The 22,971-nt window shown below is 47.5% G+C and overlaps 1 protein-coding gene across 1 annotated transcript in view; it reads right to left on the bottom strand.

The window, feature by feature from the left end:
* KLHL29 (kelch like family member 29) overlaps positions 1 to 22,971 on the bottom strand; it is a 306,684-nt gene that overhangs the window by 219,668 nt on the left and 64,045 nt on the right. Inside the window, exon 2 of the mRNA XM_058551720.1 lies at positions 7,135 to 7,242. The gene's annotated coding sequence lies outside the window, so the exon portion shown is untranslated. The remainder of the gene's footprint in view (positions 1 to 7,134; positions 7,243 to 22,971) is intronic.

Below are 22,971 nucleotides of genomic sequence, written 5' to 3' on the forward strand. Positions count from 1 at the left end.
GCGTGCAGGAACACTTGGCCAGGAGATGGGTAGGGGAGGGAGAGGCTCTTCCAGGAGACTGGGCTTAGCAGGACAAGTGCCTGGAGGTGCCATGCAAACATGCAAGGTAAGCTAGGAGCACAAGGGTCTGTCTGGATGGGAGCAGAGGCCGTGCATGTGTGTGCAAGTATGTGTGTGTCCGTATGTGTGTGTGTTGGGGTGGGGGTCATGGGGGGCGCGTTTGGCCACCTGTGCAAGATGGCAGAGCACTCTGAGTGCATTTTAGAAAGCCTTGAACTGGCGAAATAATCACATTGTTTCTTCTGGGATGGAGAGGCAGGATGCCTCCTCCACGTGCTAATGGGGGACGAGGCTCTCTGGCTGGCTGGAGGGGGCTGCCTCGTGTACATCTGTGAGCGCTGATCTGAGAAGGGACCCTGGATAGACCCTCTCTGTGTCCTGACTTTCATTTCCCATGTTCAACACCTGCCTGTGTACCTGGAGAAGGGGGGCCAGGTTAATTGTTACCTCCTGCGCTGTTACTAGGTTACTTTGTAAAAGCAGAAATATGCTTTTAATGATTTTTTTGTTGTTGCTACCTTACAAACCAGATGCTTTTATCTAAATAAGTTGCTACAAATCAAAAGGCGGACTCCTGAGAGTTGCTGGGCTGTGTCTGCCTTACACAGGCGAGCTCTGGCTCTGTGAATGAGGCTTAAGTCTCCCCCATTATTTTAGCGTCCAGCTCACTTAAAAGTAAGACAAAAAATACATATTGGCAGCTGTAATTAATGAGCCTCTGAGTGGCCTGGATGAGAGGACTCAGTGAGCGAGTAGAGTGGTCTCCAGCCTGTGATGGTGATTCTGTTCCCTGTTCAACTTGGCGCAGATGGGTGACAGCTTGGGTCTGGCTGACCTGTGGTCTTTAGGCCTCTTGGGTCATGGCTGGTGGGAGGAAGGACAACTCAGATGTGACTCTTTCAGTTTTCTTCCTGGGAGAGGGTTGGAACAACATTGAGGCCCAGGGGATAGGCATTCAATGCTGGGTAGATGCTCAACAAACGTTTGTGGAAGACAGGCATGCACATGGCTGACACTTGCTCAGAGCTCGTTAGGCTTCAATATAGGAGTCTCAGTTGACATGGGGGCAGGTGGGGCCTCGTGGTTAGGAACCAGAAGACAAGGACTCTAGCTTCCACTCTGACTTGACTGGGCAACACACTGGCCCTCTCTAAGCCTCAGCCTGCTGCTTGGTGTAATAAATGGCAACAATAATCCCTCTCCGTCTACCTCCTAGGGTTCCCCCCATGACCAAGCAGAGGGAATCACATGAAAAGACTTTGCAACTAAATGCACTAGGTCATGGGGGGAAGTAAATAAGTCATACGACCTTAGCCTCAGACATTCTAACAAAATGGGGTTGGGGCAGTGGCTGGCCAGAGCAAGAGGCTGCCAAAGAGTCTCTTTTTGGGGGCCAGGGAGTGCAGGGGAGCTTGGCTGAGAGAGTGCTCTCTGGCCAGTGCTCTGTGAGCCCTCAGCTATATCTCCATTATCTGAGAGGGAGACTTGGGAGGCTTAGCATGGCATTTGATGCCCATCACGGCCGAGACCCAATTACCTTTCCAGCCACATCTCTCAACTCTTAGGTATCCCTTAGCACGTATGCTCTGAGCTCGCCTGTCTTTTGATATCTCTAGGTCTTCACACAAGCTGTTCCTGTAGCCTAGAATGTTCCTTGCACACACACACACACACACATACAGACTTCAATTTCCAGCTTGAAGTCACCTTTTCTTGGAAGCCTGTGGATTTGGCCAAACTACATTAGTTGCTGAGTATGCTCACATGTGAGAGTGCCCGCAAATGTGAGCTCTGGGTCAGGGACTTGGTCTCACATGGTCACTGCTCTATTGCTGGGGCCTGGAACAATGCCTGGCACATAGTAGGTGCTCAAGAAACATTTGTTGAGTGAACGAGTTGTTCTTCCATAGCACTCTGTATAAACTCCTATCACTGCATTTATCACATCTCATTATAAGAAATGTGTTTACTTGTTGGTCTCTCCACCAGACTGCCAGCTCCTTGAGGACAGGCTTGTGTCTGACCTCTCTGGATCCTGGACCTAGAACAATATACAGTGTGGCTGCCAATAAGTGCTTGAATGAATGAATGAATGAGTGTTGAAACATCCTCTTGTTTTACCATGTGCTGGGTATTCCTCCTACAGCTCCTGGCACTATCTGTCACATTGAGAGACAGAAAATTTATGATTAGAAGACAAAAGCTTAAAAGTCCTTTTGAGTGACCTGTGAATATATGAGACCATCCATAAGGGACAGAAGCCCACAAATTTAGGAGCATCCTCACATGATCAGTGGACAAATGGATGCACAGCGCTTTCCCTGAGCAGAACTCTGCAGGGCCACTACTAGTGTATTCGGCATTTTTGTGCAAATTAGAAAGAGAGGCCCATCCCTCTGAGCACTCACAGTGCACAGCAAAGCTTGCAGAGTGCAGGCTGGGTGTCTGCCCCCACACCCCCAATGGGCCAGATGCCCTCCTGTAGGGCACAAACTCAAAACTGTTCCCGGCAGCGGCAGGTGCAAGGTAAGGAAGGAGACAGGTCACTTGGAAAATCAAATTTGGCCACAAAAATAACCTCTGAGGTTTGCAGATAAGCTATTTCTAGCCCAGGTGCCAAAGGAGGTTTTGCAGCGGTAGGGCGAACTGCTGTGTGTGCCCCACCCCAGCCCTGTTAGCTAAGGGGGACTGCCCTGTGTGTCTGCTCTTCCTGAACAACTTTGCATCCAGGATTGGGGAAAGATTCCACCCCCGGCATCTCCCGCCTTTGGCCGGTGATCTCAGTGTGTTGTTCCACATGGGGCAGAGTGGAGCAGAAGAGGAGGGTGGACAAGGGTGGCACAGACGCAGCCTTGGGCATAGTGACGCCATCCCTGTCAGTCCCCAGCTTTACCCCAGTCCCATCTCAGCACACAGATGCTATGAACTGACCCAGCCTCCTTCATGGGCCTTGGAGAACTCTTGGCAGAACTGGCTGCAATTTCCACTGTGGGATTACCAGAACTGAGGGCGCTGACCACGTGCCTGGGGGTGGGGAAGGGGGTTTCCTACCCTCTCTTCTCGGAGGTCTGACAGGGCGGGACCTGTGCCCAGGGCCCAGCCAGAGAAAAGCAGGAAGCTTTCTATTCTGTTTGTTTTCACCTCACTGAGTTCCAGAAAGGACTGAAGGTGACTTATAAAGATATGAGTAAGACAACAGAAATCAGAAGCAGGAGAGAGGCGAACAAGTGAGCAGTAGGAACTGGTGCAGACGCCCCCATGAAACCCCATCTAGAAAGTCCCTTATGTTTGCTACAGGTGGGTCACAGACTTGCCTCCAGGCCTAGCAGAGCTTCTGATCTTGGCCTCCCATTGGAATTACTTGGGGAGCTTCACAAAAATACCAAGGCCTGGGTCCCATCCTTAGAGATTTTGATCTAAGTGATCTGTTGTGTAGCCTGGATATCAGAACTTGAACAATTTCCCTAGGTGGTTTTAATATGCAGCCAGGGTTGAGAGCCACTGGTTAGACTTGGAAGAGGCAAACAAGAAGCTGATCCGTTACAACATGATTCAACATGAGATAGATAACAATGGTTTGGGAGAAGACTATGTCCGTGCCAAAATCAGAGGCACATTTCCCAAGGGTCCCAGCAAAGCGGTCACAGTGACCAGATAGACATGAACTGCCATAAAATCCCAAATGTGGGCACACTGATGTGATCTATAGGAAAAAAGGCCCTCTAAGAGCCTGTAGGGTTCATGTGAAAGCATTTTGGGGTGGGGTGAGATGAACAGGGTTGACTCTGACATAGCCAAGGTACCTGGCTTTCGGATGGCTTGATCAAGGGGGTAGGTTTTAGAATATCTGAAAGAGTAGATAAATTACATATCATCCAGGAATTTTGTTTTGCAAAATCTCCATAACTTGCATTTTAATTCCTCTATGGCTTAGAATCCAGGAATTTAGTAACATGTTAGAGTCGAGAGTAGTGGTTAAGGCTTTAAAATACACTGATGCCCATCCTCTTGAGAACAAATAAATTAGAGGATCCAGGGGTGAAAACCCAGGCATCCGTATTTTTAAAGCTCTTCAGGTGACTCCAATGTGCACTGTGGGCTGAGCACCGCTGGCCCAGGTAGGGTTGTCCTCCCTCTGAACCTGTCAATCTTCTCCTGGGAGCTGGGAATGTCAGGGGTTATTTTCAATTTAAAGATGAGAAGTCGAAGGCTCAGAATGCTGTATGGGGCTTGCCCAGAGTTAGTGGTGGATTTGGGACTAGAGCCCAATGGCCTGCCTCCCAGTCCAGCGTCCTGTCCACCACACTGCCGGTGAGGCCACTCTGTCCTGCAGTCCTGTGATCTCTGAACTGAATAAGCTTATCTGATCTCATGACATGGAGATAAGAGAACGGTCCCTGCCCTCAAGGAGCTCTGTGGTCCAGGAAGGAAGAGGAGAAGCTCAAGGCAAAGGAGACAGAGATTTGCACCAAGGCCAAGGGAGGAGCCAGGGGTGAGGCTTCATAGAGAGGGCAATTAGCAGGCTTTGTTTTGGCCAGGCTGAGTTTGAGATGTTAATCAGACAACTCCTTCTAAGGACCTGGAGAAGTGGTCCGGACCTTAGGACAGAGGTGCCACCTGAGAATCAAGCCCCTGGCACAGCGGAAGCAGAGGGAGTAGAGGGATCCTAGAGAGATAGGAAAGCTCAGGAAAACCTTGTAGCACAAAAGCCCTCATTCCCAGGCAGAAGGAGGAAGGGGGCTGGGGTGGCCTGAAAGATGGAGGCATGCAGCCCACCAGGCCAGGAGAGAGGCTCAGTTGCTCCATGAAATGAGCAGGAAGGTCATTTGGTGATCCTGAGGTGCACAGGGCAGGCTGGTGGACGCAGAGAAGTGAAGCCCACAAAGGGTGTATCCTATCATGTATGCCTAGTGAGATCACCTTCAAGGTCCCTCCATATCCTAAAATACATGCTTCTCGAAGGTTAGGATGAATAAGAGCCCTGTGCACCCTTGTGTCAATGGCAGAGAATAGAAGACCCCAAAATAAGGGCCATCAAACCCATTGCTCCTGGGTTCTCTATCCCCTTCACCCTTGCCATACTCCCAGTGTCTAAAACTTGACGGCATATCCTAGGAAAGCTGACTTCTGTGAAGAGTATCTCCTGAATCTTTTCTCAGACACTTAACTCCACCTCTGTCCTGTCTAAGAGCTGGAATGCCACAGTCACCAAATCTAAGCCTAACTGTCTATTTTTCCAAATCCCCTCCTCTGACCCGACAGTCACAGAAGCAAAGCATTCCCTGGCACCTGGGAACCACTAACCAGGACAGCCGTTTGGCCGGTCAGTGGGGCCATTAGCTGTACGCCAACAGCCCACCAGCTCTCAAGGTCAGGAACCCATCTGCCCCCACTGGCCGCCCACTGGGCTGCTGGATGGCAGCAGGCCAGATGCACAGTGGACGTTTCTTCCATTTCGGCAGCTGATCCAGGCCCAGCCTGGAGCCTCCTCCTGCTTCCTGCTGACAACCATGGCTCATCTGAAACTCAGGATCCCAGAGCTGCATTTTCTTCTCTCTGTGCAAGGGCTCTGGGGCTGGAGGGCCATCCCCAACCCCACTGTCTCTAAGTCCAAAGAGAAAGCTCTCTGACCAGCAAGAATCTGGGCATGGCCAGAACCTTGTCGGTCTGCTGCTCTGGCCCCTGCTGTGGAAGGAAGCTGGAGTTCAGGCCACAAGCTGGCCCCAGGCAGAGGCCACGAGGCTCCTGGTCAGAGGGCCCCAGGGCGTGATGCTGCTGAGAACACAGCCGTCCTGGGGCTGCTATGGCCTGTGCTCGCCCACACCAGGCCCTGTGTGTTATGCAGAGGTGGCTTGGCCCATGGACTTCTAAAGGCTCAAGTGCCACCAGGACATTCTAGGCTGGGCCAGCTCAGCCTCAACTGTCCCGAATCCCAGTGCCCACACCCCCAGCCTCCAACCTTCATTCCAGGCCCAGCCCCTGTCCCTTGAGCAACAGTAAACGGAGTGAGTGTTGGCCACTCCAGCTCCGGGCTCCCCTGCTTCTGCAGGCACATTCCTGGCCTGCTGGGTGGGGTTAAAGCAAGCTTGCAGATTCTTTTCATCAAATTCCTTCCCTGACAAGGTGGGCCATGTTCTCCCAACTCTCCTGGCTGCCTGGTCTTCATAATCTAGGTTTGAGAATCCTGAAGCAAAATTTCAGGCCAGACCTCTGTATATTTAACCCAAGGAAATAATCATATGACTATGCAAAGATATATATATATATATGCAAAAACGTTTGTTGTGGTACTATTTGTAAGAGTGAAATATCAAAAATTAAAAGAGCAAAATTAAAATGTCATAAGAGAGAAATGTCTATCATTAGGCTGCTGGTTAAGTAAATTGTGCAGATTATTATATCCATGTGATATGAAGCCTTTAAAAATGCTATAGATTTGTATTTACTGACATAAAAAAGGTACCTATGACATATTGTGAAATCAAAATATGTCACGGAGCAGTACATATGGTGTGATCCCATTTGTGTGTGCATCTGCATGTTTGCATGTACACTTGATGTATGTGCACAGGAAAAAAGCCTGGCAAGACATGCTAAAATGGTTATTTCCTGAAATTATGATTATAAGTAATTTATATAATTTCAGGTGCTATCTTTTGAAATATTTTTGCAATGAACAAATACTGTTTTAATGATATTTAATAATATTATTTTAATAATAAGAAAAGTTGAATTACAAAAGAAGCATTACAGTTTTTGAGGAGCTTAAAGGTCACCTTGCTGCTGGCCACCCCCAGATCCAACCTCCTGGGGAACCCGAGACCCAGGTAAGTGAAGAAGAGGGACGGCAATACTCGGAGGTTGATTCCAGGAGGATTGGGGCCCAGATGGCTGAGCTAGGCTCTGGGCACCAGGTAATCCCACATCTATGACAAAAATCTCGCGAATCAACAGGACAAGAGGACCAGCTACATTTTCCACACTTCCCCCAGAAAATCAGTGTTAGAGAAGACGGCTGGCTGTGCCCAGCTCTGATGCCTTTCTAATTTCTAGGTGAGCTGAGCAGACACCTACCTTGCGCTGTCCGTCTCTGGCAAGCTCGGGATTCGTCCCCAGGATGCAAAAACCTCGATGGCCACCGACACTTAGCACAGCGTGAGCATCACCGGGAGGCCAGACAGTCTAGAAAGAGACGGGAAAAGGTATCATCTTTTGCAAAAAGATCTCGTAGGAATCCCAGTATCTTAGATGGTCCCCACCCTAAGTGGAAGTTTGTCCTTGCCTTGGATTTTTGAGTGTGGACCATCTCACACAAGGTGTGCCCAAACTCTGGCACGGCACTCCCGTAAAGGGGGGCCACAGGGGCAGCAGAGAACCCCAAGCGGCAGACACGAGATAGCTCTCCTCCATCCCCAAACACACAAAGCCCTAATCCCCACTGTGGAGCCATTAACATTGAACAAGAGAGAGAATAATGGCATCTCCTTCCATATGATCCAAACTAAGACACTCCAGAGATGGGGAAAAATAAGAAATTTAAGTCTTTAATCCAATGCTGAAAAGAGAACAGGACACAAACTCTAGAATTACAAAAACAAATCATTACTTCTTTTAGACAATGGGCAAGAAGACCTTGAGGAGGCAAAGGATGGATTCCCTGGAGAGATTTAAAAATATACATCTATAGATTTAATACCTAGTAGAAAGAGGCTATCTATTATGGGGAGGCAGGGCTATTCCTAGTTCCCTCTTTCAAATGTAATATATGTGAAAGCCATCTTCATGACAGGAAATGGCATCTTCCACTGCAAAAACGCACGCCTGTCATTACCTGGGAATCAATATATTTTTCTAAACTGAATATATCATTATCAATTGATTTTCCTTTTTCTTCTTAGCCCTCCAGAGTCCCAGAGAGCAGGGGAAAGCTTTAATGTGATATGAAGGATTTGGACAGGTAAATAAGTTATTGTAAACTAATCCACCTTATAAGGGGCTTCTCTCCGACAACACAACTGTCTTTCTCTGAGCCTCTCAACCCACGCATTTCCAGCTGCCTCTGACAGAGATGCACACGAGCCATATCAAATAGCCATTTTAAAGCTGAAGGTGGCAAAAATATGATTTTTCCCAAGGATAGAGTGTTCCCTTTACGATTAAGAAATAACCTCTGTGGGGAAGCAAAGTCAGCCAAGGTCACCATTTAATTTTGACACAGAGCCAAAGTTGTGAGTACATTTCCTCTACTGAGCCTCTGTGAAGCTCACAGAAGGATCAATTCCTTTGGCCACAAAGTATTGACAGTACTGGTGATAATAAACGATCGATGTATTTCTGGGAAAGATACTTGGTAGATATGTGCTGGTGAAGACAGAGGTCTGTGAGGCAGCGGTCGGACCATATTTAGATCCTTGAGAATCTCATTCATTCATTTATCCATTCATTCATTCAGTAAATATGTATTGGGTGCCTGCGACATGTCAGGCAGTGTTGCAGGCACTGGGAATACAGGAGCGAACAAAACAGAAAAAGAAAGTTTCTGCCCCAACAGAGCTCATCGTCTAGTGGGTGGAAACAGAGAGTAAACAATAAACTTAAGAAATAAGTATAAATTGGATAGTATATTAGAAGGTATTTAGTGCTACGTATTAGAGAAGAAATAGAGCAGAAGATGGGTGTTGGGGGCTGTGGCGCAGCTTAAGGAGGGGGTCAGGGTAAGGCTCATGAGAAGAGGACATCTGAGCACACATGAGGGTGATGAGGGAGCGGGCCGTGCAGGATCTGGGGGAGAGTGTCTGAGGCAGAGGCAGGAGCCAGTGCAAATGCCCCAGGGGGAGCGTGACTGTTGTGTCCCTGGTTGAGCGAGGAGCCCTCTGTGGCTGGACAAGGGAGGTTCTAGTAGGACATTAAGCTAGAGAGGTGAGCATCCAGATTGTGTAGGGCCTTGTAGGCCACTGTAAAGCCTACTAACTAATTGAGAGCCAAAGATCCTGGCCACCAAGCTTTAGAAGGAGCTCTCATTCTCTTGAGACAAACCTGTCAGAGGCCAATGCCAGGTTAATCTGCTTCCCTTCTCTTCAACCCAGAGGGCTCAACTCTCCAGGCTGTGCCAGACAAATATGGCACAGGCCAGACGGCAGCTTGGAGGGGCAGTGGAGGGGGGCGAGCCACCAGGGCTGTCCAACTTGTTCTGATGACAATGGCATCGTCCTTCCCCCTTTGTGGTCCCCAGAGGCCACTTGTAGAGGCGATAACCGAAACAAAGTTGTGAACAAAAATAAACCACATCCAAAGCCAAGTTCTTGGGACTTTTCCCTAATGTGCTTATGAAAAGATCCTAACATGGGCTGACACGTTAGACATTACAGGCTGTGCTGGATATCTTCTGTTTGCTCCTCAGGCCTGCTTTCCACTGTGTTCTGTGCCCCAGCAGGCTCACCTGATTTGCATGGACGGCATCACTCGGGCTCTCAGACCCTGTGACTTCTGGTTAGGTTCAGCCAATGCAGACACCAGCAGGAGACTGGGGATGGAGTAGGGTCGGGTGTTTATTCCCCTCCCTCTCTTCTCCCATGCAGTGTCTTCATGGGCTGGCTGTGACCCTCAACTGAGGTCACGGCTCTGGTTGGCATGGGGGGAAGGCTCCACATAGCTCTCTGCGTTCCAGGAACAGCTCCCTCCCCTTGGTCCCTTAGGCTTAGAGGAGGTAATTACCCCAGCCCCATTATGAGCCCTGGGGTATGTTGCGATCTCTTCATACCATGCCTACACCTTTGTGAATAGTCCTTTCATTTAACTCTCTTCAAATTACACATTTGAATGTATCTATTTCCTGTCAAGACTTTAACAGAACATTCTCAGAGAGGGTTAAAACATTCTCAGAGAGGGTTAAAAGCAGGACTTTGGAATCAGACATCATCTGAATTAGAATGCTAAGACTGCCCCTTAGTTTTGTGACACCAGCTAAGTTATTTAACTCCTATGAACCTTCATTTCCTATTCTTAAAACTAGGGAAGCTGGTACATAATTATCATGCTCATCCTCAGTCTCAGCATCACCATCTCAGTATTGCTATCATCCACTCACAGTCCCAGGGCAGGCAGCACCTCCTTCATGACATCTTTGCCCACCCCAACCAGAAACTCCTCCCTTGAGGGGTTTCTAGCTGTTCTCCGCTCATATTTGGCATTAGTTTATATCTCAGTAACTTCACTTGTTTCCTCTTCTTGCTCATCTTTCTTCTACCCAAACTCCACTTTTTGCAATCAAATCCTGGGCATCCTGAGAACAGACATTATCTCAATATTTGAATCTCTGGTCCATAGCACCCATCACATGGTGGTGTATAATAGACCCTTCATTCATTATCTTTTCTTTAGGATGCCTGTAAGCTACATCCATGCACCTAAATACATTCTACTCTAATGAGATGCAGGGTATTTAAAGCAATTTTAAAATAAATTACTAGAAACTGATTTCTGGTAATAATCTTGTTCCCAAGTTAACAATATAAAACCTTACATTTCCAAACATCATGGCCTGGGAAAATGAATCTCAGGAATGAACCCAGGAAATCTCAGGGAGATATGTATTGTGTGCCATCCCTAGGTGAGATGAAGGCACTTCCTCAGGACTCGACTTTTGACCTCTGGGTCAAACTGACCCGTTCTCTTCCACTAATTTCATCATCAAAGGGCAGCTTCCAGGCTTAAGGAAAATAAAATTAAAAAGCCAAAGGATGAGGGACTTTTTACTTTAGTTTTAAAAACACAGTAGGTGATAAGTCAATGCCTGTGAAAGGGGTCTTAAGTCCTTCACCTTCTCAAGACACTTGAGAGATGCTAATTGAGTCTGATAGGGCGTGAAGGCCACGCGAAAGCAAGACCCTTGAACAGGCCCTTTGGGTTAAGCTGCCTAAATGCTGGGAGATCTTCACAATTAAACCCAAAGAAATTTTTGAGACCCATTCTAATTCTAAGTCTATAAATAAAGACGGTTCTTGATGTGAACAAAATTGATAGCCAAGAGAATTATAAACAAGGGCCCCAGGATTTTTTTACTTCCCTATAAAAGTTTTTTGGAGAGAAACTGCCTTAAGAGAGGAGAAACCAATTAGGGAGCCTCCCTCCGATGCAGGATCAGAGAATAGCCCTGCCTGGGTCTTGACCACACTACCCAATTATGGCTCTAGCATCCAGGTAGCTCACCCGCCCTCAGCCAACTGGGAAACAAAAATTCTTTCTTCCTTGGAAGAAAAAAGCAAAGGAACTGGAGGCTGTAAACTGTAGCGAGAAAACCAGCTCCCATAACCACCCTCCAGTCTGCCCAGGTACAGGACGCTGTCATGGGGCGTGGGTGTCTGCTCTGAATGTGCCCTGCAAGGAGAACTCTTCATTCACATTCCCTTTCTTTTAAGAAGAGAGAAAAACAGGCCATCCATTAATAATATCAACCATGGGTTCACCAAAGCCTGTGGGCATCTTGCCAACTGCAAAACAAACACTCTCAGAAGGTTTATCACGACAGTTCATGGGCTGAGAGGTCCGGAAGGCACTGCTTTTAAAAGGGGAGATTGAAGATGCAAAAGATGGCGTACATTAGGAGAGCCCACCCAGCACAGTGCAGAGGTTTCCTCTTTCCATTAAGGAGCCAGAATTGGCAGCTTATGAGATTCCTTACTTCTTCTCAACGCTAGGGATGCATCCCTTGGCAAGCTTCTGTGTAGGCACATGTTCTTCAGAGAAAGATAGGATCTTCAGAGGCCATGACTCCTGAATGAGGGGTAATATCAAAATTTTCATAATGCTCAAAGTTTACAAAGCCTAGCTCATTCACATTTTCTCATTTGCCTTTTCTAACAAGTTTGTGAGTTGATTACTATTATTATCCCCATTTTATAGCTGAAGAAACCAAGGCTCATGGAAAATAAGAATTGCCCAAGTCTCATGGCAAGTAAACAAGGGAGCCAGAACTGGAACTCTCGGTTTTGTGGCTCCCATCCCACACTTTTGTTTTGAATTATCTGGCCCCTTGTTCCTCGGGCCCCAGTTGATGAGACTAGAGCTGTCTTGTGTTCACTCGGCAGTCACCACCCCCTGGCTGACTAAAAGTACAGGTGTCAGGGGCTATCTTCATTCCAGTCAGTTACTGGTAAGCCCAAACCAACCCTATGACCTGACTGGCTGGTGCCCCCACCCCCATCGCCCGCTTCTCGGCAGCCCCTAGATGCCCGGTGGTGGTCAGGTTCCCAGGTGATCCCTGCCCCTGTGCAGAGCCTCCCACAACAGAGAAGCCACAGGCTGCCCCCTCCTCCCCCACCATAAAACCTCTGTCAGCAGTAAGGCAGCTCACCAGGATTCTCCATCTCTATTAACTCAGTGTTTCTCAACCTTTTTTATTATCACCCACCCCCTAAGAGAAAAATTAAATTAAATTAAATTAAATTTAGTTTAAATTCTCTCTAACGAGAGAAATTCAATTCTAAGGAGTAAGATTTTGTTGGGTAGGGTGGAGCTTTGGAGGGTCATAAACCAGTGTAATATCTAAGGGTTTTGCACCCTCCCCACTCCAAGAATCAATTTACTGCCTCCCCTCATGTTGGGACTGCATGCGTTAACTGATTGACTTTCCTCCAAATCTGCTACTTCTGGGCCCTTATCTCAGGGCACTGTCCTTAAAACCCCAGTTCTTCCTTCTCCCTCTCACCCCTGCCACACACACAGCATTGTTCACAACAGTGCACACCTCACCTGTTCTCTCCAATCTCTAGACTGCTGCCTGGGGCTGGGCCTCCTCACCTCTCACCTGGATCACAGCAACAGCCCCCCAAGTGGCCCTGCTGCTGCCAGAGGGATTGCTCAACCCCAGAAGGGGTCAGGGCACTCCTCGCCCTGAATCCCTTTATGGCAGGGGTCCTGGAGAACCTAGGCAAGTCCGGACTGTTCCCAGTGTCCTGCGCTGTCCAGCCTTCCCTGCCCGGGCCTCCCGCCCCCAGACACTCCCAGCTCTCCCACACTGCCCTGACCAGACACGCACCCGTTCCCCTCCCTGGGTCTCCTCCCCCCTGCCTTCACCCTTCTCCTCCTGAAAACTCCCCTCCAGAAGTTTTTCTGCACTGCCTGGAGTATAGTCACTCTGGAGGCAAACTGCTGGAGAATATAGAGATAAGGGCACGTGTGTCACCAAAGGGGCTTCTTGATGGCTCATCTCCAGGTCCCTCTCTGTTGGTTTGGGCAGATAAGGACAATGGGGTTCCCGCAGCCTGATTGGATCCTAAGTTATGTCATGATAGGGCTCTGCCAGAAACCCAGACTGAACCATTTCAGAAAAATAAGTTGCCAATCAACTCTTGCCTTGCTTTCCCCCGGTCCCCACAAAAAACCATTTTCTTGTTACACAGCAGACCCCTCAGCAATTAAATTAACTGGGACTCACCCAACTTGGCCCCACCACTCAGCGCCAGTACATGTACCCCCACCCCCAGTCCCCAGGCAACATAGACTTGCCTGTCACTGGAATCAGAACTGGGATGGCCCTTGCATCTTCTGAAGACTACAAAATGAGGAGGAGGGCAGAGGGGCCAGTGGACCTACTCCACTGACCTACCCACAGTGGCTTTTAAGATGTCACAGAGCTCGCAGCACCCGGCACGCAGTAGATGCTCACTAAGGCTCCGTTGAGGGAAGAAAAATGCCTATGAGACTCAACTCATTTTCTACAATTTTGCTTTGAACATCTGGAAGTTCACACCACAGTTTCATGATTGGAATACAAACCAGTTAAAAAAAAAATCAGACATTGCCTCCAGATTTCACTCTTATGAACAGGCCTGCATCCTCCCTTTAAATTACAATAATTCCTTCCCAGATGTTGCTTCTCCTTCAGACCCATAAATTTAAGCTTTTCATGATGATGCTTCACATTTGCCTGGTGCTGTGGGCTCTTTGGAGTGCTTCTGCATCTTCTCTCCCTCATTAGACAGCCCCGCGGACCCCGAGAGAGGCACGACAGGCGCTGACATTCCTAATTCACTGCCAGGAAGGCCAGATGCCAAGGCTACCAACCTGAACTGTGGTGGGGATGGGTTTCCCTCTCCTTCCTGGTGTTGAGAGACACACAGAACTCTCCTCTCCAGCACCTTCCAGGTCTCCACGTGGGGTGGGACATCTGTGGAGGCTCCATCTCCACCACCATCTTGGCCTCAGGGGTGCTGCCTGCTGAAAACTCTGAACCAACGTGAACAAATCTCTTCTGTTGGTTCTCTCTGACACTCCTGGGGCTGGTCTGTAACATTTACACAAGACTTGTCTAGAGTCTTGGGGAGTAAGAGAACAGTGGGCCAGGAGGTGGGCGAGAACATTGGAAAGAGGAAAGTGCTCCGCCAGACAAGTTGGCTCCCCAGCCGTTCTCCAGGAGGGCCCATCCCAGCTCCATGGGCCGGCCATCATTGTAGCATCAACCACAGAGGAATGCATACCCAGGCAAGAGCCTGCCTCAAGTCTGGACCCCACAAGCAGAGCCCAGAGAGAATAGGACTTCCCTCTCCCCATCCACCTTCCCCATCCCAGTTTCTTGTCTGAGACCAGTCTTTTTCCTGTGACAGACCCTGGGGCTATTGTACCCCAAGCACTCAAGTAGCCAGCCACATCAGCCCTCTCTCAGGGCCAAGGCTGCACATGTCAGGGGGTGGGAGACAGTCATGAGGACAGGATAGGTAGCCACCAAACAAGTTCACTGGATTCAGCATCCACTCACTCCCAGGGTCTGGAATGAGCCAGGTGTGGTCGACACCTGGGCTGCTAGTGCTCAGGGTCCCTCAGCATCCTCTGCCCCTTGGGCCTTGGCCTCTTGACAGCTTTAGGGAGAAGTGATGGGGGAAAAGTGACATCACAGAGTAAAACAAGGTGGGATTTTAGACTTGGTGGGGTTTTGGTCCTCTCACGGAGATGCAGAGAGGTCTGGGAACCCCTTCTCCCAAGTCTGAATCCTGTAGCCTTGCTCAGGGCCTGCACGGCACAATCAGAGCTTCATTTTAGATTTACATCTTAGTCCCTGACACACCTGGTTCAGGGGTCAGCTCAGTCTGTGTAGCAGTCAAGAGCATGGAAGATTTATAATCTGAGAGATCTGGGTCTAAATCTCACCTCTACCATTTAATGGCAGAGTGATCACACTGGGCAACCCTCCACTCTCACCCCTGCCTCAACCTCCCCATCTGTACAATGGGGATGATGTTACCAAATGTCCATGGTTGTTCTGAGAGTTAAATGTTTGAGTGTAAGACAGCATAGCCGTGGCACACAGAATGGGTGGCTATAACCATTATTATCACCAAGCCTACAACCGAAGCACAGAATAGGTGTCCCTAAAATACCTATAGTGCCGTGGGGAGGGCTAGGAATCACACTAGATGGTGCCTTCTCTCCCACCACCCTCCACAGAAGTGAGCACGAGGGGACAAATGAATGGGGAGGGATCTTTGTTGGGAGGTAGTTGAGCCAATGGGCTGATCACGTCTACAGGAGTCCTGGGTCAGCCGCCACTCCCCGCTCCCTCCAGCTCTCTCCCTGAATTTCCTCTGAGAGGACAGTTTCAGTATTTACCAGCCACCCCTCCTCCCCTGCAATTGGTAAACCAAACTCCAGGCCTGAGGGCAGATGCTGTTATGGCTTCTGGGCCCTCAATCCACCTCTCCTCTGAACCCAGGCCTATAGGGCCAGCGGCTGAAAACCCTCCCAGCCCCAAGTGGGTCTGAGAGGCATTGTGGCCTCACCCAGTAAAATGCTATTATTTTTTAATAGATCTGGGGCTGTTTCTATACTCACAAAGAAAAAAAAAATTGTGAAAGAAAAGCCTTTGGAGATTACAGTACTTTTTACCCAGATATGATGAGTTATCCATTTAAAAATAAACCACAGACAGGCATGTTTCTCCGTACCCAGGCAGAAAGCAGTCATTACCAGGAATTTCTGTAAGTTCTCTGCTTTTCTCGGCCAATATAGAAACAGCCTAGGAACTGAAAATAGAATTAGGAGCTAATTCTGTTTTCCTGATCTCTACCAAGGAGTGCAGGCAAGTGGCTCTAGGGCACCATGGCTTCACGTTCTATCAGAAAAAACACGGAACCAGGGCTCACCAATCCCACGGCACTTCTGCAAACCAACCCAGCAACCGAGGACTCGGGCCAGAGCCCAGAGCAGTCAATACAAACGCACTGAATCACTGAGCGACAGCCTGGCATGCATGACTTGGTGTCCAGATACAGGCGTGGGTGAGTGACAAGCTCCAGGTCACACAGCTGATCAGCAGGAGAGCTGGGACAACAATGCTGGTTTCCTAACTCCTGCCCACTGTCCTCTCTTTCACCCAGTCCTCTCTCTACAGTTTAACTGTAACTGAAGATTCTAGGAAAGTCCCCTAGAAAGGTTAAACAACTGCTCACAATGCAGTCTTCCTTCCTGCACAAAGTCCCCGTCTTCCTCTCTCCTCTCCAGCGAGTAGTAAATCAAAGATTCCTTGCTGCATTACTTTTCAAGCTTGATGTTTCTAAATCCAAAGACATCTATAAATAATATATACTCATTTATATGTACATTTAAAAGAAAAAAAAAAGCCATAACAAAGATACCTGTAGATTGTTCTGAATACTAATGGCCTACTTAAAACCCAGTGGAAGCAAATGGCTAACAGACACAGGTAACCACATATATGAATTTCCCTCCATACCCAGGAGCGGGGATCCTCCATTCTGAGCTCACTCCATTCACTGCTTCTCTCCCACGGTCACATTTTGCCATCTGCTTCTTCTTTTATGTGGGACTGTGTATTTTCTTCCTCTTCAGTTTTATATGAAACATTTAGCAATGAAGTAGCAAATAAAAATACTACATATCATCTAGAATTCATATAAAATTGTAGTTGGCTTTAACGCATCTAAAGGTTGATAAAAAGAAACACATAGATGCTTCTTAAAGGCTTATTTATATTTTATTACACATTACACACATCTCACTCCATTGAGAAAATTTAGAAGTTGATGTGGTTCTCTCTGTCACAAGCCGCTGTGGCGAAGATTACAGTGACTAGAGAACATTTTTCCTTGGAACACAATGCACTCACCTTGCAATTACCCCAGCAGACAGAAATGGCGCAAATAATCCATCGGCACTCAACAGTAGTCTTTGGAAGGAGGCGTTTCTGTAGCTTTTTTTCCCCAAAGGGTGCACTTTTGGCATTGTCTAGCTACTCTATCTTCCACCCTGCTGGGCATCTCTGGTCTTCACTCCAAATTGAGGATGTGGCTGGAAGTACCGTCACCTCTCAGACAGACGTTCAGGTCAGCTAGAAGCTGGCAGAGTTGGCATCTACCCCATCACACACTCACATGCAGAATAGGGGATGTCACAAGGCTGCAGATGGTGAGGGCTGTTAGCTATGCTAGGGAGACTGAGGAGGTCAGAGGAGGGAGAGCTCCTGGGCTGCACTCCAGGCCCTGGAGGGTGAGGGCACCTGAGAGATCAACCTGGAGACATTCAGAAAGTAAGGGTCTTAGTCTGGGTTCCCTCCAAAGCAGACCTGAAACATGGAGTTGGATGTAAGTGGTTTCTTTGGGAGCTGATCCATAGAAGCACTGTGAGAGAGCAGGGATGTGAGACAGGAAGGAGAAAAGCCAATAGAGGAAGCATTCATGAGTGGGTTACTCCTGCTGGGGACCCTCTGAGAGGCTGTGTGAGAATATCTAAGAGTTGTCGCACCAAGAGACGAGGAAGGAAGCTGGGTATTCATTCATCACTTCTCACGTCTCATTGGTTTTGGGGTATCAATCCCCCACACCACCAGCCTATCCTGTGGCTGGGCTGGGCACCCTCACACAGAAAGGTAGGAAGCAGGAACTGTCAGCAGGTGATCCCCAACCTGGGGAGTAGGTGGGGCACTGATAGCCTCTTAGGGCAGGTGAGCGGCGCTCTCAGCAACACCTGAATGCTGCCGGGGATTGCAGCCTCAGCACCTGTTCAGTTGCCTTGGTCTCTGGGACCCCACCCTTCTGAGTGAGAGGAAGACACACACTGCTTGTCACAGTAGGAGAACTTGAGTTTGCTCATCCCCATGGTACACAGCGTCAAATGTGTTTGTAATGTGATCATCTGCTATCTGTTGGCCATGCAGCAACTATGTATGAAAAATAACATTGAGGAGCAAATTAAGTGATCTGTCTGCAAGCAGCCTGTTTCAATGAGGAAGGGCTGCTGTTGACAAATCTATTAAAATTATACATAAATTATCTAAGAGCACATAGATACATGTTCAGAACAAGGACATTGATTACGGGCATTTTAAATACAACCCAGATTAAATTATCTTGTCTCCTCTAAATGAGATAATAATAATTAAGAGAAGAGGTGGGTGGGGCCGGCCCAGTGGCGCAAGCCGTTAAATGCGCACCGACGCACTGCTTGTCAAGCCATGCTGTGGCCGCGTCCCATATAAAGTAGAGGAAGATGGGCATGGATGTTAGCCCAGGGCCAGTCTTCCTCAGCCAAAAAAAAAAAAAAAAAAGAGGAGGATTGGCAGATGTTAGCTCAGGGCTGATCTTCCTCACAAAAAAAAAAAAGAGAGAGAAGAGGTGGGAGAAATAAGTTACACTCATCACCTTCCTGACCAAAAAAACTTCAGAATCTTCATTTTTCAGGATGATGATGCCTTAAAACACCAAGACTTCTGGGTGCACCCAAGAATCCTCCATAAATGGGTTATAGAACAGCGGGATCCAGAGAGGCCCCTGGGCGCCCTCAAAATGGGAAGAGGAGAGCTGGGGGGCCAGGTGTGCCTCTCTTGTGAAGCAGCACTTGGACAAGGATTTGAGGCAAGTGGTTTATTTGGAAAGCAATCCCAGAAAGCTCAGGTAGGTGAGTGGGGAAGAGAGACAAGTCAGTGAAGGAAGCTGACACAGATTGCTCTAAATGAGCAGGTCACCACTGCAGGTACCTGGGCCAATCCCATTGGGGACTCAGGGGGACAGGGAGAAGCATGTCTCAGAGCAGTCTCACCAGAGATGTGAGGAAGCTGGAGTGTTTGCTGCAACCCCCATTTCTCATTGGCTGAGAGCTGCTGCCAGGAAATTAACTCCTTGGCACCTCAGGGCTGCCCCAAGCGGTCAGCAAAGGCTCTGGGGGCACTGGGTTGGGGAGGACTTTGGGAAATGAGCCTCCAACATGTGCAAACACACTGTGCTGGAAACTCATAACCCCTGATTACTTGGATGGAATTCAATTTGCCACTTTCAAAAGTCTAACAAAAACTGACTACCCCCCACCCCCATGTAATCACTGAATAATATTATAATAATTTTGCATGAAAATTGCATTATTTCCCTGATGGAAGCATAGGCTTTGAACCACTCAGGGCTTCGCCTGCTACATTACTTTTCAAAGTATGAAGTAGCAGGTTTCAATTATCGGAAAAAAATTTAAAACAGTAACAGCACAATACATAGTGTGATCCAGACGAAGAGAATACACATTTTCCAGGACAGGCACCTTGATTAGTGACTGTGACTGTTAAACACATTTCAGGTAATATAGTGATAATGGACATTAATAGTAGCAATAGTGCTGAAGTGCTAGAATATAATCATTTCTGATTATATTACTATTTCCTTTTGTGGAGCACACTGCATATTTCCAAATGACTCTGCGTTCATTAAACTACACAAAAGCCCAGCGGCAGGTCAGCAGAAAGGTGGCCAGAAGGGACTTGCAATTCCTGGTGTTTGGAAAGTGGGGAAGGATGGTGGCCAGAGTTCTTGGGGGGCCGAGCAGACCCACAACCATCCTCTGTGATCTGGCTCCATCAGAGACCTCTGCCTATATTCACAGACACTGGCTACTGAACAGCCGCAAAGAAATGCTCATATGTGCAATGTAACCAGCTGATGGGTTTTAAAGGAGAATTTGGTAAATTAAAAATTTTTGTCTATGCTCAAATACATGGTCACCTTTCCCTCTCATCTCCCATTATCCCTCAGAAAAAAATAGTATTGCCTTATATTCAATATATCCAATATATCAATTGATAGATTCTATATCAATAAAAAGACTCATCTTATGGTATACTTTCCCACCTAATTTAGTTAACACAGATTGGAATTACGACTTCATAATTTTAGTGTTTGTATGTTGTTATAAACAAGAATTTAAAAGGTTATTTTAAAAAGAAACCCAACAATGGTTAATTGCTGCAAGAGATCATGAATATTCACCTATAAGGCAAATTAAAAAAAAAACAAACCACAACTGACTCAACTTACGGGAATTGGGATCTGTGGCTTGGGATAAAATTTTAAAGGAAAGTGTAATCTGCGGATTCAAAAAGTGCCATCTCTTGAAAACTTGGATGGGAGTGAGCATCCTGAGCTCTGAAAAACTATCAGAGGATTCAAAAAGCTGCTCTCGTGATAAAATACATTGGGAAAAAAGTACACACTGGAGCTGAAACCACACACGACAGGTTTGAATAATGACTCATGGAATATAAGTGGGAAAAAGTGGTATTTTAAAATTAACATTTTATATATTTTGTAATTTGTAACTAAAGAAATGAACTAAATGTTATAAGCAAACAGTTTGTTGTTTCATCCATATTCCAAAAAAAGTCATATGTTCAGGTTAGCTAAAAAACTTTTGTGGAGCCCTTTTCTTTGGGAAAGTGGGAAACCGTCTTATATTTGGGTGTAAAGTCAGTTTTCTTAGCACTGTAGGTGTGCAGTCACCACCCTGGCAAAGGCCTAATTTAATCTACATGTCAAAGCGATCGGGACACTAGGAGGTCTTTGGTCCAACACAACAATCCTTTCATTGTGCAGATGGGAAGTCTGAAGCCCAGAGAATTCTGTCTTACCACAGAATCCTTATAGAAAGAAGTGAAAAGTTGAAGAAAGCCAAGAAATCCAAACACCCAAACTCCCATGATGCCCCAAGTGACAGCAGCCAGCTCTAGGGCTCTTCATCTGTTAGGTGGGGATAATTTGGGGCTGTGAACTCACCAGTCATAAACCAACTCCAAAGAACCCACATGTAGTGGGTTATTCTAGCCCACTACCTGTAGCAGAGTATTATGGTGGTGATTCCATGACACCTGCCTTCTCTTCCAGAGGATTTTCCCTCTGGATCACAGACCAGTCTGCATTTCCTAAGCCCTGCCAGAACCCTGCCACTGCTTAAAAAATGAAGACACATTTATTTAAAAGCCTACATAAATATGAAGATGCGTCTCTGATCTTCTTTCCAAATGGGGGTGCAGTGTTGAAATGTGCCAGGCGGGAGCCCTCCTGCTCTTTATGCTGTCAGTCCTGGGCCAGTGGCTGTCACACTCGACCATCCCTCCTAATGGGTGGAGGAGCCCCTGTAATTAAAACCCGGGAAAGCGGATCTGTGCTGGCTAATGATGTAGCTTTGGGCTCTGAGATCTACTTTAAATTTTATTAGTCATGTAAATCCACCTTTTCCCCCCAGCAAAGAGGAGAAAGGGTACTTTTTTTAGTAGGGTGGGGTGTCCTGATGGAGGAGTTACATGAGGTTACTGGGGTCCACTTAATGGTTTCAGGCAGCAAAGAGCAAATTTGATTTCTCAGAAGCACACTTCTCTCAAGTGTCTCTCTTTCAATGGGGCATTTCAGCCACAAAGTGCCTAAAAAATGAACAGCTACACGAGCACTCCTCATCAGGAAGAATTAAACTGGCTACCTCAAGGCCGCACTCCTCAAAGCTGCAGGCTTGGAATTTCTGGAGCAGCTGCAGGAGGCACTGGAACATATGAATTATGAATTGAGACCCTGGGAATGCTCACGTCTGGTTCCAGGGCCCAGACCCAAAGGGGAGACAGAAAAAACCACAGGTTATCTCATGCTTGTTTACGAGCCCAGTCTCAGTCAAGTCCTGGATCCCCCATTTACGAGCTTCTTGACCCTCTGCTTCAGTCTCCTCAGCTGTACAATGGGAATAATGGGAGCAGTCCCCCAAGGGCTGCTGAGAGATTCAATGAGGTAATTCTGTAAAGTACTCAGAAAAGTGCCTGACACACGGTAGGTGCTCAGTAAATGTTAGCGATTATTGTCGGATCTTGTCTGCCACCAGACCCATCTTCCTAAGACACGAACCTGGTTTCCTCTCATTTGGAATCCTTTAGTGGCTTCCGATTGAAAAGACAAAATCCAAAACGTTTGGCATGGTATCTGTGGCCCCAGCTCTATCCTAGTGACTTCCGCCCTCACTGGCCATGGTGCCTCCACTCTGAACTACTGGAAGTTCCTGAGTGTGCACCGTGCTCCCTCATACCTCCATGTCTTTCCACTGGGGTTGCCTCCACCTGTCCTGTCTGTCCCTCATCTTCTGCTTGGCCAGCTCCACTGTGCGTGCCTAAATGCCCATCCTCTGAGCTCCTGCAGTTACCATATGCGTACATTTATTGAGGCACTTTTCACTCTATTCACATTTTGGACCAGATCAGTCTTTGTTGTGGGGGCTGTCCTGTGCATCACAGGATGTGTAGCAGCATTCCTGGCCTCCACCCACTAGATGCCAGGAGCATCCCTTCTTCGCCCCACCTGAAGTTATGACAATCAAAAATATCTCCAGACATTTCCCATTGACCCCCAGCGGAGGGAAGGGGATAAATTGCCCCTGGTTGAAAACCACTGCACTAAGCTATAACCCGCTTGAACACACAGGCTATAACTTATTCATTTCTATATCACTGGGACCTGGTCCAGTACTTGGCAAATAGTAAGCGCTCAATAAATGCCTGTTGAAAAGGAAAGAAGGAAATAAAATGAATTTAGTGTTCATAACCTAGTAAATATCTCCCCCAAGGATGAGATAAACATGTTGGATCAAATAATGAATAAATGAACAAGA

This window comes from Diceros bicornis, chromosome 12 (assembly GCF_020826845.1).
Source record: "Diceros bicornis minor isolate mBicDic1 chromosome 12, mDicBic1.mat.cur, whole genome shotgun sequence".
Lineage (NCBI taxonomy): Eukaryota > Metazoa > Chordata > Mammalia > Perissodactyla > Rhinocerotidae > Diceros > Diceros bicornis.